Source organism: Ovis canadensis, chromosome 10 (genome assembly GCF_042477335.2).
Source record: "Ovis canadensis isolate MfBH-ARS-UI-01 breed Bighorn chromosome 10, ARS-UI_OviCan_v2, whole genome shotgun sequence".
In the NCBI taxonomy this organism is placed as follows: domain Eukaryota; kingdom Metazoa; phylum Chordata; class Mammalia; order Artiodactyla; family Bovidae; genus Ovis; species Ovis canadensis.
In genome coordinates, this window is record NC_091254.1 from 59889867 (window position 1) to 59910353 (window position 20487).

A 20487-nucleotide genomic window follows, 5' to 3' on the forward strand; every position below is an offset into this window, starting at 1 on the left:
CCTAACCTAGATGAGATTTGGATTTTTAAATAAGAAAAGGATCCCAACTGCATGATTCAAAGAGATAATGCAAATCATTCAAGCTTATACATTTTATCATTCAGTTTTATCCCTAAAGGAAAGTCAAACAGAGATATTTGCCTTTCTCAATAGGTCTTTGTGCAGTACTCAACAAAATCAAAACATGAATAACAGGATACAGATTTAGTGGAGAGCCAAGGTCAGAAGATGTCTGGGCACAGATGCTGTCGCTGGCTAACTGGTGTTTGTGTATGGTGCTGCTGGCGGTGGGGGAGGTGATATAATCAGTAGTTGCTTGAAGTTAGAAGCTTGTCAGGGCTTAAAGATAGTAAGCCCAACTTGTGGACCAGGGAATCCAGGATATTGTGGCTAAAAAGAGGCCAACTATTTGGGAACCAAAATGTTAAGTGGATTCCAATTGATACCTGTGACAAATATACATCCAAGGAAGAATAGTCAAGAGGAAATACAAAAGTTGAAGATGCTATATATATATTTTTTTCATTATTTTATAAACAGAAACTACATCTATCCCCACTATTTCTTAGATATAATTAAGGCTTCAATAAACTTAACTGTTCATCTGAAAAAGTGCATCATTTGGATATGTTTTTGGTATTAACATTTGATATGACAAAGAAATTATTTCAATGTCAGTTCAGTTCAGTTCAGTCGCTCAGTCATGTCCGACTCTTTGTGACCCCATGAATCACAACACGCCAGGCCTCCCTGTCCATCACCAACTCCCGGAGTTCATTCAGACTCACGTCCATTGAGTCAGTGATGCCATCCAGCCATCTCATCCTCTGTCATCCGCTTCTCCTCCTGCCCCCAATCCCTCCCAGCATCAGAGTCTTTTCCAATGAGTCAACTCTTCGCATGAGGTGGCCAAAGTAATGGAGCTTCACCTTTAGCATCATTCCTTCCAAAGAAATCCCAGGGCTGATCTTCAGAATGGACTGGTTGGGTCTCCTTGCAGTCCAAGGAACTCTCAAGAGTCTTTTCCAACACCACAGTTCAAAAGCATCAATTCTTCGGCGCTCAGCTTTCTTTACAGTCCAATTCTCACATCCATACATGACCACTGGAAAAACCATAGCCTTGACTAGATGGACCTTTGTTGGCAAAGTAATGTCTCTACTTTTCAATATATCTGGCACAAATAGAGTGGAGTCCTTTAGGATATTGCAGTAGCTTTAGAAAATACGGCCCTAAACTTAGAATGGTCTCTTTGTTTGAATCTGAAAACAATTTCTTCTTTCTCCTGGAAACTGCTTTCTTGAAAAACTTATAAAAGCCCATTTAACTCATTCTGTAGTAATTTCATTATACAACTAAAAGAACTATGGAATCTAACTTTTTATTGTGACTCTCTTTGTGAGAGAATATTTCCATGTTTTAACAGAGGATGGTAGAAAAACCAAGGGTAAGTATCTTCACCCATGACCATTACATAAAACATATGTCCCTTACCTAAGAGAACAAAACTAAGCTCAACAACATCAAAACATGAATAGCAAAAAGATACAAATTTTGTGGAGAGCCAAGGTTAGATGTCTGGGCACAGATGCTGTCACTGGCTAACTGGTGTTTGTGTATGGTGGTGGAAGAGGTGGTATTGTCAGTAGCTGCTTGAAGTTAGAAGATTGTCAGGGCTTAAAATCTGTGAGCCCAACTCATGGACCGGGCAGTTCAGCATATTGTGGTTAAAAATAAGCCAGAAACATACCTGTACACACACTGTCTTTAGTGTGATAGTACTCTGCATAAGGAAGATGGCTAAAGAGTTAGAAGATAGGATTGGGATTTAGGATAGCTGGTGATTATGGCAGCTTTCACAGGCTGGGTTCTTCAGTTAGAGGTGAGTCTACTCTAAGAGGACAGGCCATAGATTCCCTTCTAAGTTGTTCTGAGTGGTACTGAAGCAAGAACTCTAGTGAAACAAAGATGGATTTGAAATTCTTGTTGAAAAAGAGTAGGTTCCAAATGAGGAAGAACATCACATTTGTTTCTTATTGATTTATTTTACTAGGAGAGGCAGTACCAAGAATTTCAGCTCCCAAAGCATAAGGACTGGGATCTTTTCAAAGAAGAATGCACACTTTGATACTGAACAGAAACTTCTAAGGAAAAAAAAAATATTTCTAATCATTTCTCAGCTTTTATCAATGTCCAGATAATTAACACTGCAAAGATTGGATTGTGAAAGATTAAACATTCATAATCGTTTATTTATGATGAAGATTAGACAGTTTTATATGTCTCAATTATTATTTAAAATGCCATAAATTTATTTTCAGTAAAATTATTTCTTATTTATTTTAATCTTTAGACATTAAAGGAGGATTATAGTAATTGTGACTCAGCTGGTAAAGAATCCGCCTGCAATGTGGGAGACCAGGTTTCAGTCCCTGGGTTGGGAAGATCCCCTGGAGAAAGCAAAGGCTACCCACTCCAGTATTCTGGCCTGGAGAATTCCATGGACTCTATAGTCCATGGGGTCACAAAGAGTCGGACACGACTGAGTGACTTTCACTAGCACTAGCATAGTACAGAACCAAGTACTATTGGCAGAATGACCATACACTCTAGTTTGCCTGGGGAAGACTCTTTATACCTATTGCCTTGGCATAATGATTAACTGCACCCCTTTTACTTCCGAAGTGTCCTAGTTTGATGATAAACTATGTGATTATATTACCAGATGATTTCTGGAAAACAAACTGACTGATGTTGCAAACCTCCAGTTGTCTTCAATCCATATTTTTCCCCTACTTTTGTGCTTTGACTATCAATTTTTATTTTTTTCATTTTTGGCCAAATAATCCACCACAGTGTTATATGTGTTGTTATGCTTCATCTATTTTTTGAAATATAAATTTATTTATTTTAATTGGAGGTTAATTACTTTACAATATTGTATTGGTTTTGCCATACATCAACATGAATCCGCCACAGGTATACACGTGTTCTCATCCTGAACCCCCCTCCTTCCTCCCTCCCTGTACCATCCCTCTGGGTCGTCCCAGTGCACCAGCCCCAAATATCCAGTATCATGCATCGAACCTGGACTGGCAATTCATTTCATATATGATATTATACATGTTTCAATGCCATTCTCCCAAATCATCTCACCCTTTCCCTCTCCCACAGAGTTCAAAAGATTGTTCTATACATCTGTGTCTCTTTTGCTGTCTCACATACAGGGTTATCATTACCATCTTTCTAAATTCCATATATATGTGTTAGTATATTGAATTGGTGTTTTTCTTTCTGGCTTACTTCACTCTGTATAATAGGCTCCAGTTTCATCCACCTCATTAGAACTGCTTCTTCCATTTTACCAGGATCAAGATGGTGTCACACACATTTAGAAACAGAAGGGCAAAAATAAGAAAATTCATTACATTCTTAATCAAATAGCAAAACTCTGTATTGCAGTTTGCAAGGTGAAATACAATCTTATCTTATCATTTGCACTCATCGGCCACTGTTCTTAGAAATTTTTATGCATTGCTACAAAGATAATGAAGAAGTTGATCTAATTGGAATTCTGGTATTTAATAAAAACAGCAGCTAAATAAAGTAAGATTTCATCACAGTATCTACTCTGCTTCTTCACCAGTTCTTTTGTGGTACACCTTCTTTTGTGGTTTTCTTCTTTGCAATGCAACATAGTATACCATAGTAATATAGGATATTGACATAAAATCAATCATGAATAAACAGAAGAACAATTCTGATCACAGAACATAAGATAATTTTCATGTAGCCATATACATTTACAATAATATTTTTCATTGGCTGTTTTATTTTCATAACAGACCACTGAAAAAGATGATGGCTGAGAGACTCTGTTTATTTTAATAATAAACAGAAAAAAATGTTATGTCTAGTTTCTTGCTTCCTGTTACATATTTTTTATTAATTTCTACAAGGCTTTAATGATCACTAATAAGAGTATTTGTTAAGGTTATTTCCCCCCATATGCATGGTCTAATTAATGGCAACATGAAGAGAAAACAAAAAAATCACTCCTTTATGTAAAAGCTGACAATAGCTCCCTGCTAGAGACTGGATATTTTTATCCTCCCCCAATTCATACATTGAATTCTTAACCCTCAATATGATGATATTAAGACTTGGTGTCTTTTGGATGATTAGCTCGTGAGAGCAGAACCCTTGTGAGTAGGATTAATACCATATAAAGTTGGTCCTACAGAGAACCTTGCCTCTCCCTCCATATGAGGACACCAGCTACATGGAAGCAGGCCCTCACCAGACACTGAATAAGCGGGGTCCATGATTTTGGACTTCAAGGTCTCCAGAACTGTGAGAAATATATGTTTATAAGTCATCTGACCTATAGCATATTGTTAGAGTAGTCCGTAGAGACTAAGGCATTCATCAGTTGAATTATGAAGACTATATAGTGGCTGTCACATGGCTAACAAGGCACTTTAAAATGTGTGCCACTACTGATAGACTACTCACACTGAGTTACTTTTAGCCATTCTCTCAAAAATCACTGCCTATGAACAGGCTCCTCCCTATTCCTAGAAATCTCTCCTCCCTGCAGCTCTTCTTTATCTGCTGTTGTTCAGTTGCTAAGTCATGACTGACTCTTTGCAACTCCAACTAAACTGCAGCACACTTCCACATCCTTCACTGTCTCACAGAGTTTGCTCAAACTCATGTACATTGAGTCAGTGATGCCATCCAACTATTTCATCCTCTGTTGCTCCTTCTCTTCCTGACTTCAGTCTTTCCCAGCATCAGGGACTTTTCCAAGGAGTCGGCTCTTCACATCAGGTGGCGAAAGTATTGAAGCTTCAGCTTCAGCATCAGTCCTTCTGATGAATATTCAGGACTGCTTTCCTTTAGGATTGACTGGTTTGATCTCCTCGCTGTCCAATTTTGCTGTCCAAGGGACTTTTAAGAGTCTTCTCCAGCATCACAATTTGAAAGAATCAGTTATTTGGCACTCACTTTTCATTATGTTCTCACATCTATACATGACTACAGGAAAAACCATACCTTTGACTATACAGACCTTTGTTGGTAAAGTGATTTTTTAAAAATTTTCCCCTGTCAATATCAAGTCAAATGTCAGTCCCTTGGAATAATTTCCACCACCAATCCCCCATCTCCCTTCCCATCTAAATTTTCCTTTGTCCCTTTGTTGAAACAACTTTACACATTGTGTGTGTGGGTTTCCAGTTCTATCTCATCACTAAATGGTGTGTTTTCAAGGAAAGAGGCTAAGCCATTGTATCTCCATTTTCCAACACAAAGCACTGTACATAGCAGATACTCAACTAATAGTTATGTATTAATGATTGAATTGACAAATTAGCTAGAAATGTCACCAAATTAAGAAAATTTGTTTGTTCATACATCTCAAAATCATAGTTTGGGTACCTATGATGTCCCTGAAAATATCCTGGAAGTTCCTAGGGAAATAATTGCAGCAAGACTAGATTTCCATCTGTAAGTTTACCATCTAGTGAAGTTAATTCACAGCATAGATTGTGCTTTTTGTGAATTAAAACCCAAGCAGAAAATGAAAATAAGTTAAAATGCAGGTTAGAAAAATACCACTTGCAAAAAAATGAAGCTAAAACATGTTATATTTCTTAATGTAAAAAAAATTAAAAGTAGTTTATTATCTTTACATTTTGATATAGAGGATTGAATACTTAACATATACCACAAGTGTAAGCTTATGCTCTTAGCCATGCACCTGTATTAATTCCAAATTATTAACTGCTTAAGTACTTTGTATATATTATGATGTTTACCCTTCACACTGATGTCCTGAAGTATAGCATTTCCACCATTTTTCAAATTAAAATGACTTGCCCAAGATAACACATTTCAAATGACAGAATTTGAGTCTCCACACGTTCCCATGAGTTTATTCTGCATTTATTTGTTGACATTTGATTTCTTTTATTTATAATGATCTTTCTTCTATATATAGCCTTTCTTATTTATAATTTCCAGTTTTGGAGAATTTAAATTTCTGTCATTTGGCAACTGGCAGAATTATCTCAATACATGAAAAGTGGCTTTTAAAGAAACATGTATTATGATAAACAGTATATTTGTAAAATTTTTTTAACATTTTTTGTCTGCAGCAAAAGTATTATGCTTCATCTTGCTTTTTCTTTCTTTTTTTTTTTTAACTCAGGTATTGTAGTCACCTAGTTATTTTCTAATCATTTACATTAAGAGTGTAGATGCAGGGGCTTCCATGACAGTTAAATGGATGAGTTACAATATTAGTAAGAAAAATATCTGGGCACTGTGATACATGCTTTTATAATTCCTCAGTTACAGGAAATAATTTGCCCTCTGAACAATATCCTTATTACTCTAGGGTTGCCTGAATTTAGGCGGGAACTATGGTCAATTAGGCTTCCCTGGTGGCTCAGACAGTAAAGCGTCTGCCTGCAATGTGGGAGACCCAGGTTCGATCCTCTGGAGAAGGAAATGACAACCCACTCTGGTACCTTTGCCTGGAAAATCCCATGGACAGAGGAGCCTGGTATGCTACAGTCCATGGGGTCGCAAAGAGTCTGACATGACTGAGTGACTTCACTTATGGTCAATTACCTTATTTTCCATGGACTTCCAGCCTACTGATTGACGGATGTAAATTTCCTTATAAACATGAAACAATAAAAGACTGCTAAATGGTGTGCACTTGTTGGAACTTCATTTATAAGGGAATGATTGAGCAGGTGGAAAGAAACTGCATATCTATCTGAAATATTACATGGGCTTGTTATAGCTATATAAAATATAGGTAAAAAATAAATGTTTATCTTGCAGCTCAATTCCAGAAAAATAAACTACCCAATCAAAAAATGAGCCAAAGAATTAAATAGGCATTTCTCCAAAGAAGACATACAGATGGCTAACAAACACATGAAAAGATGCTCAACATCACTCATTGTCAGAGAAATGTAAATCAAAACCACAATGAGGTACCACTTCACAGCAGTCAGAATGGCTATGATCCAAAAATCTACAAGCAATAAATGCTAGAGAGGGTGTGGAGAAAAGGGAACCCTCTTACACTGTTGGTGGGAATGCAAACTCCTACAGCCACTATGGAGAACAGTGTGGAGATTCCTTAAAAACCTGGGAACAGAACTGCCTTATGACCCAGCAATCCCACTGCTGGGCATACACACTGAGGAAACCGGAATTGAAAGAGACAAGTGTTCCCCAATGTTCATTGCAGCACTGTTTATTATAGCCAGGACATGAAAACAACCTAGATGTCCATCAGCAGATGAATGGATAAGAAAGCTGTGGTACATATACACAATGGAGTATTACTCAGCCATTAAAAAGAATACATTTGAATCAGTTCTAATGAGGTGGATGAAACTGGAGCCTATTATACAGAGTGAAGTAAGCCAGAAAGAAAAACACCAATACAATATACTAACACATATATATGGAATTTAGAAAGATGGTAATGATAACCCTGTATGCGAGACAGCAAAAGAGACACAGATGTATAGAACAATCTTTTGGACTCTGTGGGAGAGGGAAAGGGTGAGATGATTTGGGAGAATGGTATTGAAACATGTATAATATCATATATGAAATGAATCGCCAGTCCAGGTTCGATGCATGATACTGGATATTTGGGGCTGGTGCACTGGGACGACCCAGAGGGATGGTACAGGGAGGGAGGAAGGAGGGGGATTCAGGATGGGAACACGTGTATGCCTGTGGAGGATTCATGTTGATGTATGGCAAAACCAATACAATATTGTAAAGTAATTAACCTCCAATTAAAATAAATACATTTATAGTTAAAAAATAAACAAGTGTTCATTACACATAAGTGAATGTTTTTATTTTGGCATTGGGGCTATTTTTTCAAGGAAAATATAGCAATAGCAGTATACATTATTTTACTCATGTGTGAAAAAAAATATAAACAAGTTGAAGCAGGACTTTTCCATAGATGTTATTCTTTGCTCTATATAGGGGCCTGAAGAGAAAATACAAAGAAAATATTCTTTATCTAACCACCTCATTCTATCTCCCTTAAAACAATGTTTTCATACAATAGGAGACCGTTGGAATACTTTTGCTATTTTTTTTAATGTTTATCATCTTTACAATAATAAGGAGTACCACTTCCTTAGGCATGCTCATGCTCTCAGAAGACCTACTTATAGAGGGGCAAATAACGCAGAAAGACTTCCATCGCAGAGAACTTCCTTTTGATCATAGTTTGACATAGAGCTCAGTTTTGAAAATCCTTGACACCTGGGCTTCCCTGGTGGGTAAGAAAGTAACGAATCTACCTGTAATGCTGGAGACCTAGGTTCAATCCCAGAGTTGGGAAGATCCCCTGGAGAAGGAAAAAGCTACCCACTCCAGTATTCTTGCCTAGAGAATTCCATGGACAGAGGAGCCTGGAGGGCTACAGTCCATAGGATTGCAAAGAGTAGGACACGACTGATTTACTTATACAACAACAACACTTTAACACTTTTTTGTGTCACTTTATATATATCCAAGATTTTAAATCATTAAACTTCTTCAATATTAACATACTGGAATGAAAATGATCTCTCATACCTAAAAGAGATGTCCGTTCATTAAAAAAATTCAATATTTATTCAAAAACTTTAGCCTTAGTCTTATTTCCATATTTACAAAAATCCCTGTATGAAATAAGGTGGTAAAACATAACTGATGGCACTATTTCTTTCAGAGTTATACAGAAATAGTAGAAGAAATTCATGATAATTTTGTCTTCATAAAGCTATTAGTGAATATGAATAGTTTCTTCTAAATAACTGCAGAGCTGCCTGGTGCAGGATTCATTGATGTTTCAAATGGGTAATAGTGTTACTGAGACAACAAACCCTTTAACTACTGGAGTGCCACTTACCTCAGCATCTTTATCCACCTACTTGAATGTTCTGTGTAAATGATACCTATTTTGTGAGCCATGATATAAAAAGTTTAGGAAAAACTGAGAGCCACCAAAAAAGAAAAAAAAAAAAGACACTGTATAAAAGCATAAAAAGAATAAAATTCACAGTAAAAGACTACATATTTTAAAATTACTAATTTTGCTATCATATAATGATTCTAATGCCATGATAATTTTTGGTGGTAAAATATCCCAATTCATCCTTTGATATAACTTTATTTCTTACAAAATTTGTTTCATAGAAATCTTTATTACAGTTTATGTTACTTTATGACTATGAATTTAAAGTAATATTATTTTATAACTAGTAATTTATTATGGGTTAAGAAACCAGTTAATCAGCATTGCTTAGAAAGGTATGTAAAATAAAACTAAGGATTTTATGTACATGGATTTGGTATTGTTGTTGTGTGCTTTGGTTTTGTGGTGTTTTTATTTGTCTCCTTTTTATTTTACTTTTTTTCCTGTTTTATTCATATTTATCAATTGATGAATTATTAAACTGGCTTCAATTATTTCCAAAGTACAGAAAATAAAGTGTAAACATTTGATAAATGTTTGAAAAGGTTGTCTTAAATTTTTCTTACATTGTATAGACTATTTAATTATGAATTTATATTTGCATTATTTCCATTATTCAACTCAATTATCAATTTAACTATTCAATATGAAAGAAATGTTACCAACTGGTTATAACACTGTACTTGATTCTTCTCATTTTGATATAGATTTTAGTATAATTTTAATCTTCATACTTCAATTTTGAGAATGATGATTATTACAAATGAAGTGATATACTTATGATTTCTTTTTAAAAATTTTTTCTTAAGAGAAGTGCCTGGGATTTAAGAATTTTTGTCCACAGTGAAGTTTATTATAGATAGACTTTTGGCCAACCCCTTTTCCTTATTTGTTTTAATTTCTTTAACTCAGCTGAATGTGTGCCATTTTATGAAATCTATGCAATTAAGATCTCAAGATCATGTGATTGCACATTGCCTGGAAATCAGGATGATCTACGGATTACTTTGGACATCACTTTTAACAAGTTGGTTTCGATTTCATCAGGTGTAATATTAACCATTTGAGTGAGCTTCCTTTAGTTTTCAAGATCTGAAGTTATATTTAAAGATAAGAAAAAAGGCACTAAATATATGCTGCTTCTGCATCTTTGTAACATCTGCATATCATTTATTGTCTGTTCAACTAGCCATTCAACATTTAATCAGCAAATATTTTTGAGTCTCTGTCATATATTAGACTGCATACAATACACTAGAAATAAAAAGATAATAACCAATTTCTACCTTTAGGAGATTCAATTCGATTAATCTCTGCTATGAGCTAGGCAGTGGACAAGACAATGAAAATTCAAAATTATATAGGATAAACACTTGAACCCTAGTGAAAATCGCTCAGTCATGTCTGACTCTTTGTGATCAGTTGCTGGTGATCACAGGTACCTTTCTAGAGCATAAATCCTAGAACACATATTCTCCTTTTCTTCCTTATAAGGGCATTCAGCAATTGACGGGCATTCAGCAATTGACTGGCATTTCCCCTTTTAAACTATTTCTCTTGGGACTCTTCCTGATCCCTATCGCCAGCAGTAGTTTTGAGGGCAAACCAAGGCAAAATTTTTAAAAACGAGCTTCCCTGATAGCTCAGTTGGTAAAGAATCCACCTACAATGCAGGAGACCCCAGTTCGATTCCTTGGTTGGGAAGATCCCCTGGAGAAGCAATAGATTACCCACTCCAGTATTCTTGGGCTTCCCTTGTGGCTCAGCTGGTAAAGAATCTGCCTGCAATGTGGGGGACCTGGGTTCAATCCCTGGGTTGGGAAGATCCCCTGGAGAAGGGAAAGGCTACCCACTCCAGTATTCTGGCCTGGAGAATGCCATGGACTCTATAGTCCATGGGGTCCCAAAGAGTCGGACATGACTGAGTGACTTTCACTAGCACTAGCACTGTTTTCTCCTGTGAGTAATTTACATTTAACACATCATTCAAAGTAATGTCCAAGTCATGGGTCTCTGCTCCAAGGAAGCTCTCTCTGATGTGTTATTATTTCTTCATATCAGAATAGCTTTGTCCAAGTGACTTGAACTTAAACACAGTGACTAGATGGGTTCACTCAAGAATAGTTATTGATCTAATTGTGCTTGTTATGAATTTACATTTAGAGCTGACTTTGGATTTCTTCAAGATACTATATTTCTCATCTTGATTTATTCAACTTTCCTATCTGTTAATGATTCATTAGAAAGAGTGTGGCAGTTTTCTTTCAGATCATACTTGCACTGCATATTTGGACTGTTTGCTTAATTTACAATACCTCTATCTTTATCTTATTTTCTTGGTGATTAGTATGTTCAAGTTGTTATTCTTCTCTGTCTTTATATATGTGATTCTTTCTTTTTGTGAATTTGCTCCTTTTCTGGTTGTGGAATTACATTTTTGGTACTGTGTTTCATTTTTGGTGTCAAGAATTTCTGTATTTCAGTAGTAATGTGGCACATGAGTAAAAAAAGTACATTCGTTTTTCATGTGTTTATTCTTTAAAAGCGTTCAAAGCTTACTTGCTCTCAATTTAACAAACCACAAGTTTGTTAAACACTATTTATTAAGGGGTCACTATGTAAAAAGGCTGCTAAGAGCTCTTAAGAGAAACCAAACCAAGATTATTGCATTTGTTCATTAGGGACTTGCATTAGCAAAAAACAAATCTTGATTTCTTAATATAAAATTAGAACAAATAATTATAAGCTTATTTAGAGCAAAGAACATTACATGACAAATGAAAGGTAATGTTTTGAGATAGGAGTTGTTATGTAAGACATTAGTTCTTTTGTATTTTGTTAGAACTTAATAATAGTGGTTGAAACATTTTTGTAGAGATGATAAGATAGCAAGGGATTTCCAAAACAGGTATATCTCTTACTTTTCCTGCTGATAAGATTGTAAAAGTTTGCAATTAAATGGAGGATAGAGATAACTCAGTAGACTTTTAATCCAAAATTATTATATACTGACATGTTCAACCCATTTTTTTCAGTCATAAGAACTTTTCATCAAGTCTAACATTCTTGGAAGGACAATAAAGATGAAAATATATATTGTTATAAGTGTCCTCAACAATCACACAAGATATAAAACATGCACAAATTATATAATTAAGTACAAAAATAGCCCATTCAATAACCTGAGTTTTGTTTTTATTTCTTTGTGATGCCTAAAAATTGGAAGATGGCTTTCATTGTGAAAATTTATTAACAAGCATAGTGTTTTTGTAGAAAATCCAAAGGGAGAATTCTTTGTCATGGAGATTTTTATTCTTCTGTTAAAGACTATGGCAGCATTGTATAAATTCTGAGTGCAGGTGTAGGCACTCAGGTTTGGTTTCCAGAAGTAGAGCTTTTGTGTGCATGTGATTAAAAAAAATCTGTTGGCGCACAGTCTCTCAGGTCTCCATGTTTATCTGTATGTGGTGTCACACGCACAAGCAACAAATCAGTGGATGTCTATACTAAACCAGATTAAAAAAAAAAAAAACAACAAAGCTGCTCCAAAACGATAACTCTTGCCTACCAAAGCATGGAATATTTGAAAAATATATAAAACTCAAATCTGAAATTAGGACAGTAATAAACAGTTTAGAGAGACTTTAGGCACTGAAGTCAAATGGTAGTTCTAAAGCCAGCATTAATACAGGCCAATTATATAAAGCCATTTGAAAGGCTATTTTTCACCATGTTTCTTCAATTCTTCAGTCTGCGGTGATGACCAACATCAGATACTATTAAGAAGTTTTCAAGCGTGTAAAATAATATGATTTCACAATGATTACATATTCACTCTACAGCTGGCTGAGTTTTTACATCTCCATTTGTCATTGACGATTGTGTCCAATTAAATGATTAGCTTTTAAAAACTGCTGCACATTATGAGAGTGAACTTGTGTTCCATTGCACTGAGTGATGCAGAAACAAACTCATTACAGCATGTAATTCACCCATATTAAATAACAAACAGATGGCTGCTGTAAATGAGAGCTCCTTTTTCTCTTCAAAAGTGCCAGGAAAAAGGTGTTTTTATTTATCTTTGTTTCCAGCTTCTTTCTGTTTTCTTGACAAGTGGGCAGCTGGTTGCTGAGGTTTTCAATTGGTGCAGAAGAATGAAAAGCCTGTTTCCATTAATTTCCCCATAAAATAAGTCTTTGAATCATTTCTGTTATAAATGCAAGTGCAGTAGCAAGCTGCTGCTTGATTAATTCACTTATTATGAAGATTTCATCTTTTATAAGAGGGCCTGCAGGTAATTTATCTTGTTTAGTAAGATTAGAAAAATGTAATTATCTTGATACCTTTGGACCCCTCTCATTTTAATTGTGTTCTCATAAATTTCAAGCATAAAGATGGGAATTTTTTGTGCACAAATGTTCCAACATGTGGTCGAAAAAATGTTCTTGTAAGATCTGCATAAAAATTTATCAAGTAAAATACATTAGGACTGTACTATTACAGGAATGCATACAAATAAAGCTACCATACAATTATGCTAGTGTGTGCTAACAAATATCTGCATTGCTAGTTCCCTAGTCACCTAACAGCTGGGGTGAGGTAAAGGTTCTGGGATTTGTTGAAAAGGCTGGGTTTTTTGTTTGTTTGTTTGTTTTTAACCCAAGCATAAATATCTCTAGGGAAATGAAGAAATCTGTCATATTTAAACCCATAAAATTAAAATTGTGTTTGTCTTCCAATGTTCCAAACTCAAATGAATTGACTTATGAGTGTATCTTGTAATCTTTCCATTACTTTCATTACATGTCCTAGCATCCTTGGGAATTTGGATATATCTCAATTTTTAAAATGACTATGTAATTTGATTTACTTTTTAAAAACAGTGTCTAAAAATGTAAAGTGAGATGAGTATGTATCTCAATTCTTTTCCGTATGTAATCTTCAGATGTTGTATCTTGCAGGAAACATGAAATCAGGCTTAGTAGAAATACCTCCTTTTCTCTGATATTTTCTTCAGTTCTGTTAGTATCAGTGTTTTAATGCCTTTAATTCCATTCTATGCAGAATATTTAATGTGCCTCTGCTAGATTTCAAAATATTTTGCTATCCACTTAATTACTTAGAATTACTATTGTTCTGTTGTGTATGTTCCTCTCAGTCTTGACTTATTGTCCTGGAAGAAGGAAATTAGAAATATATAATACAGCTGTATACTCCAGAAGTATCTAGTCTTTATATATAGCTTTAGATAGGAAAACATTTCATCTTTTGTAGTCTGCTGAAGGGTATCAAAGAGGTCAAGCAATTGTTTTGGTAAATTCTATTCAGTTTGCTGTTCAGACAGGCACACAACAATATATAATCGGGGTACAGTGATGTTTGCTATCTAAGGAATGGCCTATGTAATTAAAAAGATATGTTAGATCTCTGATTATCATAGTTTTCCAATTATAGAACTTCTTACCACATAGTTCAATAAAATTGAACAACTTATGAATACGAACCAAAATAACATGTTAGAAACACAGGTATTATAGGGAGAGCTCCATCTGTTATAAATTGTGGCAAGATCTTTTTTGATCCACCTCCTAATTAAAATAAAAACAAAAATAAATAAATTGGGCCTAATTAAACTTAAAAGCTCTTGCAGAGCAATGGAAACCATAAACAAAAAGAAAAGGCAACCCATAGAATGGGAGAAAATATTTACAAATTAAGTGACCAACAAGGGATCAACCCTCAAAATATACAAACAGTTCATGCAGCTCAATATTAAAAAAAATAAAAAATCAACTCAATCAAAAAATGGGTGGAAGATATAAATGGATAACTTTCCAAAAAAGACATACAGATGGCCAAAAAGCACATGAAAATATGCTCAACATCACTAATAATGAGAAATGCAAATCAAAACTACAATGCCATCATCAAAAAACCTACAAATAAATTCTCGAGAAGATGTGGAGAAAATAGAACTCTCATGCCCTGTTGGTATGGAATGTAAATTGGGACAGCTACTATGGAGAACAGTACAGATGTTCCTTTAAAAAACGAAACAAAAAAATAAAAATAGAGCTACCATACGATCCAGCAATCTCACTGTTTAGCATACATCAAGAGAAAACCATAATTTGAAAAGATGCATGCACCCCAATGTTCATTACAGCACTATTTAAAAGAGCCAGGACATGAAAGCAACCTAAATGTCCTTTCATTAATGGATAAAGAATATATGGTAGAAATATACAATGGAATATTACTCAGCTATAAAAAGAACAAAATAATGCCATTCACAGTAACATGGATAAACACAGAGATTGTCATGCTGAGTGAAGTAAGTCAGGCAGAGAAATACAAATGTTATGTGACATTTCTTATATGTAGAATTTAAAAATGATACAAATGAATTTATTTTCAAAACAGAAATAGAGTCACAGATATAGAAAACAAAGTTATGGTTACCAAGTGGGTAATAGGGAGAGGATAAATTGAGAGTTTGGGATTGAAATATATACTGATATATACAGCCTCTTATTCTTATCCATCATAGGGCAGACAGAATGAAAACCACAATTACAGAAAAGTAACCAAACTGATCACGTGGACCACAGCCTTGTCTAATTCAGAGAAACTATGAGCCATGTGGTGGAGGGCCACCCAAGACAAACAGGTCATGGTGCAGAGTGCTGACAAACCGTGGTCCACTGGAGAAGGGAATGACAAAAATTTCAGTATTTTTGCCCATGAACAGTATAAAAAGGCAAAAAGATATGACATTGAAAGATGAACTCCTCAGGTCGATAAGTGCCCAATATGCTATTGGATAAGAGTGGAAAAATAGCTCCAGAAAGAAGGAAGAAGCTCAGCCAAAGCAGAAACGACACCAGTTGTGGATGTTCCTGGTGATGGAAGTAAAATCCAATGCTATAAAGAACAATATTGCATAGAAACCTGGAATATTAGGTCCATGAAAGTAAAAGTTAAATCTCTTTGTGACCCCATGGACTATAGCCCACCAGGCTCCTCCATCCATGGGATTTTTGAGGCAAGAATGCTGGAGTGGGTTGCCATTTCCTTCTCCAGTGGATCTTCATGACCCAGGGACTGAACTCGGATCTCACTCATTGCAGGTGGACTCACTACTGTCTGAGCCACAGGTAAATGAGGTCTATGGATCAGGGTAAATTGGAAGTGGTCAAACAGGAGATAGCAAGAGTGAACATTAACATTTTAGGAATTGGTGAACTAAAATGGACTGGAATGGTCGAATTTAATTCAGATAACCATTATACATTATATCTACTACTGTAGGCAAGAATCCTTAGAAGAAATGAAATAGCCCTCATAGTCAATAAAAAAATTTGAAATGCAGTACTTGAGTGCAATTTCAAAAATAATCTGTTCATTTCCAAGGCAAACCATTCAATATCACAGTAATCCAAGTCTATACACCAACCACTAATGCCAAAGAAGTTGAAGTTGAACAGTTCTATGAAAACCTGGAAGACCTTTTAGAATAACACACACACACACAAAAAGATGTATTTTTCATCAAAAGTATTATGGACTATGGAATGAGGTTCGTGACATTGTACAGCAGACAGGGATCAAGACCATCCCCATGGAAAAGAAATGCAAAAAAAGCAAAATGGCTGTCTGGGGAGGCCTTACAAATACCTATGAAAAGAAGAGAGGTGAAAAGCAAAGGAGAAAAGGAAAGACATAAGCATCTGAATGCAGAGGTCCAAAAAACAGCAAGAAGAGATAAGAAAGCCTTCTTCAGTAATCAATGCAAAGAAATAAAGGAAAAGAACAGAATAAAGACTAGAGATCTCTTCAAGAAAATTAGAGATACCAAGGGAACATTTCATGCAAAGATGGGCTCAATAAAGGACAGAAATGCTCTGGACCTAACAGAAGCAGAAGATATTAAGAAGAGGCGGCAAGAATACATGGAAGAACTGTACAAAAAAGATCTTAACAACCCAGATAATCATGATGATGTGATCACTAATCTAGAGCCAGACATCTTGGAATGTGAAGTCAAGTGGGCCTTAGAAAGCATCACTATGAACAAAGCTAATGGAGGTGATGGAATTCCAGTTGAGCTGTTTCAAATCCTGAAAGATGATGCTGTGAAAGTGCTGCACTCAATATGCCAGCAAATTTGGAAAACTTAGCAGTGGCCACAGGACTGGAAAAGGTCAGTTTTCATTCAAATCCCAAAGAAAGGCAATTCCAAAGAATGCTCAAACTACTGCACAATTGCAGTCATCTCACATGCTAGTAAAGTAATGCTTAAAATTCTCCAAGCCAGGATTCAACAATACATGAACCATGAACTCCCAGATGTTCAAGCTGGTTTTAGAAAAGGCAGAGGAACCAGAGATCAAATTGCCAACATCCACTGGATCATGGAAAAAGCAAGAGAGTTCCAGAAAAACATCTATTTCTGCTTTATTGACTATGCCAAAGCCTTTGACTATGTGGATCAGAAGAAACTGTGGAAAATTCTGAAAGAAATGGGAATACCAGACCACCTAACCTGCCTCTTGAGAAATCTGTATGCAGGTCAGGAAGCAACAGTTAGAACTGGACATGTAACAACAGACTGGTTTCAAATAGGAAAAGGAGTATGTTAAGGCTGTATATTGTCACCCTGCTTATTTAACTTCTATGCAGAGTACCTCATGAGAAATGCTGGACTGGGAAAAACACAAGCTGGAATCAAGATTGCCGGGACAAATATCAATAACCTCAGATATGCAGATGACACCACCCTTATGGCAGAAAGTGAAGAGGAGCTAAAAAGCCTCTTGCTGAAAGTGAAAGAGGAGAGTGAAAAAGTTGGCTTAAAGCTCAACATTCAGAAAATAAAGATCATGGCATCTTGTCCCATCACTTCATGGGAAATAGATGGGGAAACATTAGAAACAGTGTCAGACTTTATTTTGGGGGGCTCCAAAATCACTGCAGATGGTAACTGCAGCCATAAAATTAAAAGATTCTTACTCCTTGGAAGAAAAGTTATGACCAACCTAGACAGTATATTCAAAAGCAGAGACATTACCTGACTAAGGTCCGTCTAGTCAAGGCTATGTTTTTTCCTGTGGTCATGTATGAATGTGAGAGTTGGACTGTGAAGAAGGCTGAGCGCCGAAGAATTGATGCTTTAAACTGTGGTGTTGGAGAAGACTCTTGAGAGTCTCTTGGACTGCAAGGAGATCCAACCAGTCCATTCTAAAGGAGATCAGCCCTGGGATTACTTTGGAAGGAATGATGCTAAAGTTGAAGCTCCAGTACTTTGGCCACCTCATGAGAAGAGTTGACTCATTGGAAAAGACTCTGATGCTGGGAGGGATTGGGGGCAGGAGGAGAAGGGGATGACCCAGGATGAGATGGCTGAATGGCATCACGGATTCGATGGACGTGAGTCTGAGTCAACTCTGGGAGATGGTGATGGACAGAGAGGCCTGGCATGCTTTGATTCATGGGGTCGCAGAGTTGGACACAACTGAGCGGCTGAACCGAACTGATGCAAAAGTAGGAACTCAAGGGATGCCTGGACTAACAGGAAGTTTGGCCTTGGAGTACAAAATGAAACAGAACAAAGGTTAATAGAGTTTTGCCAAGAGAATGCAATGGTCATAGCAAACAACTTCTTCCAACAACACAAGAGATGACTCTGCACATGGACATCACCTGATGGTCAATACTGAAATCAGATTGATTATATTCTTTGGAGCCAAAGATGGAGAAGCTCTATACAGTCAGCAAAAACAAGACCAGGAACTGACTGTGGCTCAGATCATGAACTCCTTATTGTCAAATTCAGACTTAAATTGAGGAAAGTAGGGAAAACCACTAGACCATTCTGGTATGACCTAAATAAAATCCCTTACAACTATGCAGTGGAAGTAGCAAATAGATTCAAGGGATTAGATCCAGTAGATAGAGTGTCTGAAGAACTATGAATGGAGTTATGTAACATTGTACAAGAGGCAGTGATCAAAAACATTTCCAAGAAGAAGAAATGCAAAAAGGAAAACTGGTTGTTTCAGGAGACTTTATAAATAGCTGAGAAAAGAAGAGAAGCAAAAAGCAAAAGAGAAAAGGATGCATCTGAATGTAGAGTTCCAAAGAATAGCAACGAGAGATAAGAAGGTTTCCTAAGTGACCAATGCAAAAAAACAAAACAAAACAAAACAAAAAATTAGAGGAAAACAATAGAAGGAGAAAGACTAGAGGTCTCTGCCAGAAAATTAGAGATACTAAGGGAACATTTCATGCAAAGATGGGCAAAAAAAGGTCCGTAAGGTTATGGACCTAAAAAAAAGTGAAAGCTGTTAAGAAGAGGTGGCAAGAATACACAGAACTATAGAAAAAAGATCTTCTTGACCCAGATAATCATGATGCTGTGGTCATTCACCTAGATCCAGACATCCTAAAATACAAAGTCAAGTGGGCCTTAAGAAGCATCACCATGAACAAAACTAGGGGAGGTTATGAAATTCCAGTTGACTGGTTTCACATCCTAAAAGATGACGCTGTGAATGTGCTTCACTCAATATTGCTAGCAAATATGGAAAACTAATCAATGGCCATAGGACTGGAAATTACCAGTTTTAATTCCAATCCCAAATATGTGAAGTGAAGTGAAGTGAAGTGAAAGTCACTCATTCATATCCAACTCTTTGCAATCCCTGGACTATACAGTCCATGGAATTCTGTAGGCCAGAATACTAGAGTGGGTAGTCTTTCTCTTCTCCAGGGGATCTTCTCAACCCAGGGATCAAACCCAGGATTCCAGGATTGTAGGTGTATTCTTTATCAGCTGAGTCACAAGGGAAGCCGAAGAATACTGGAATGGGTGGCCTATCCCTTCTCCAGGTGCTCTTGCCAAGTGGGGAATTGAACCAGGGTCTTCTGCATTTCAGGTGGATTCTTTACCAACTGAGCTGTCAGGGAAGCTCCCCAATCCCAAAGAAAGGCAATGACAAGGAATGTTCAAACTACTCCACAATTGTACTCATCCCGCATTCTAGCAAAGTAATGCTCAAAATTCTTCAAGTGAGGCCTCAACAGTATGTGAACTGAGAACTTCCATATGTTCAAGCTGGACTTAGAAAAGGCAACATCCACTGGATCATTGAAAAAGCAAGAGAGTTCCAGAAAGCCTCTAATTTTGCTTTATTGACTAAACTAAAGACTTTGATTGTGTGGATCACAACAAACTGTGGAAAACTGTTCAAGAGATGGGAATACCAGACCACCTTACATGCCTGCCTGCTGCCTGCTCAGTCACTTCAGTTGTGTCCAACTCTTTGCAACCCTATGGACTGTAGCCCACCAGGCTCCTCTGGCCATGGGATTCTCCAGGCAAGAGTACTGGGATGGGTTGCCATTTCCTTCTCTAGGCGATCTTCCCAACCCAGGGATTGAAACCATATCTTTTATGTCTCCTGCATTGG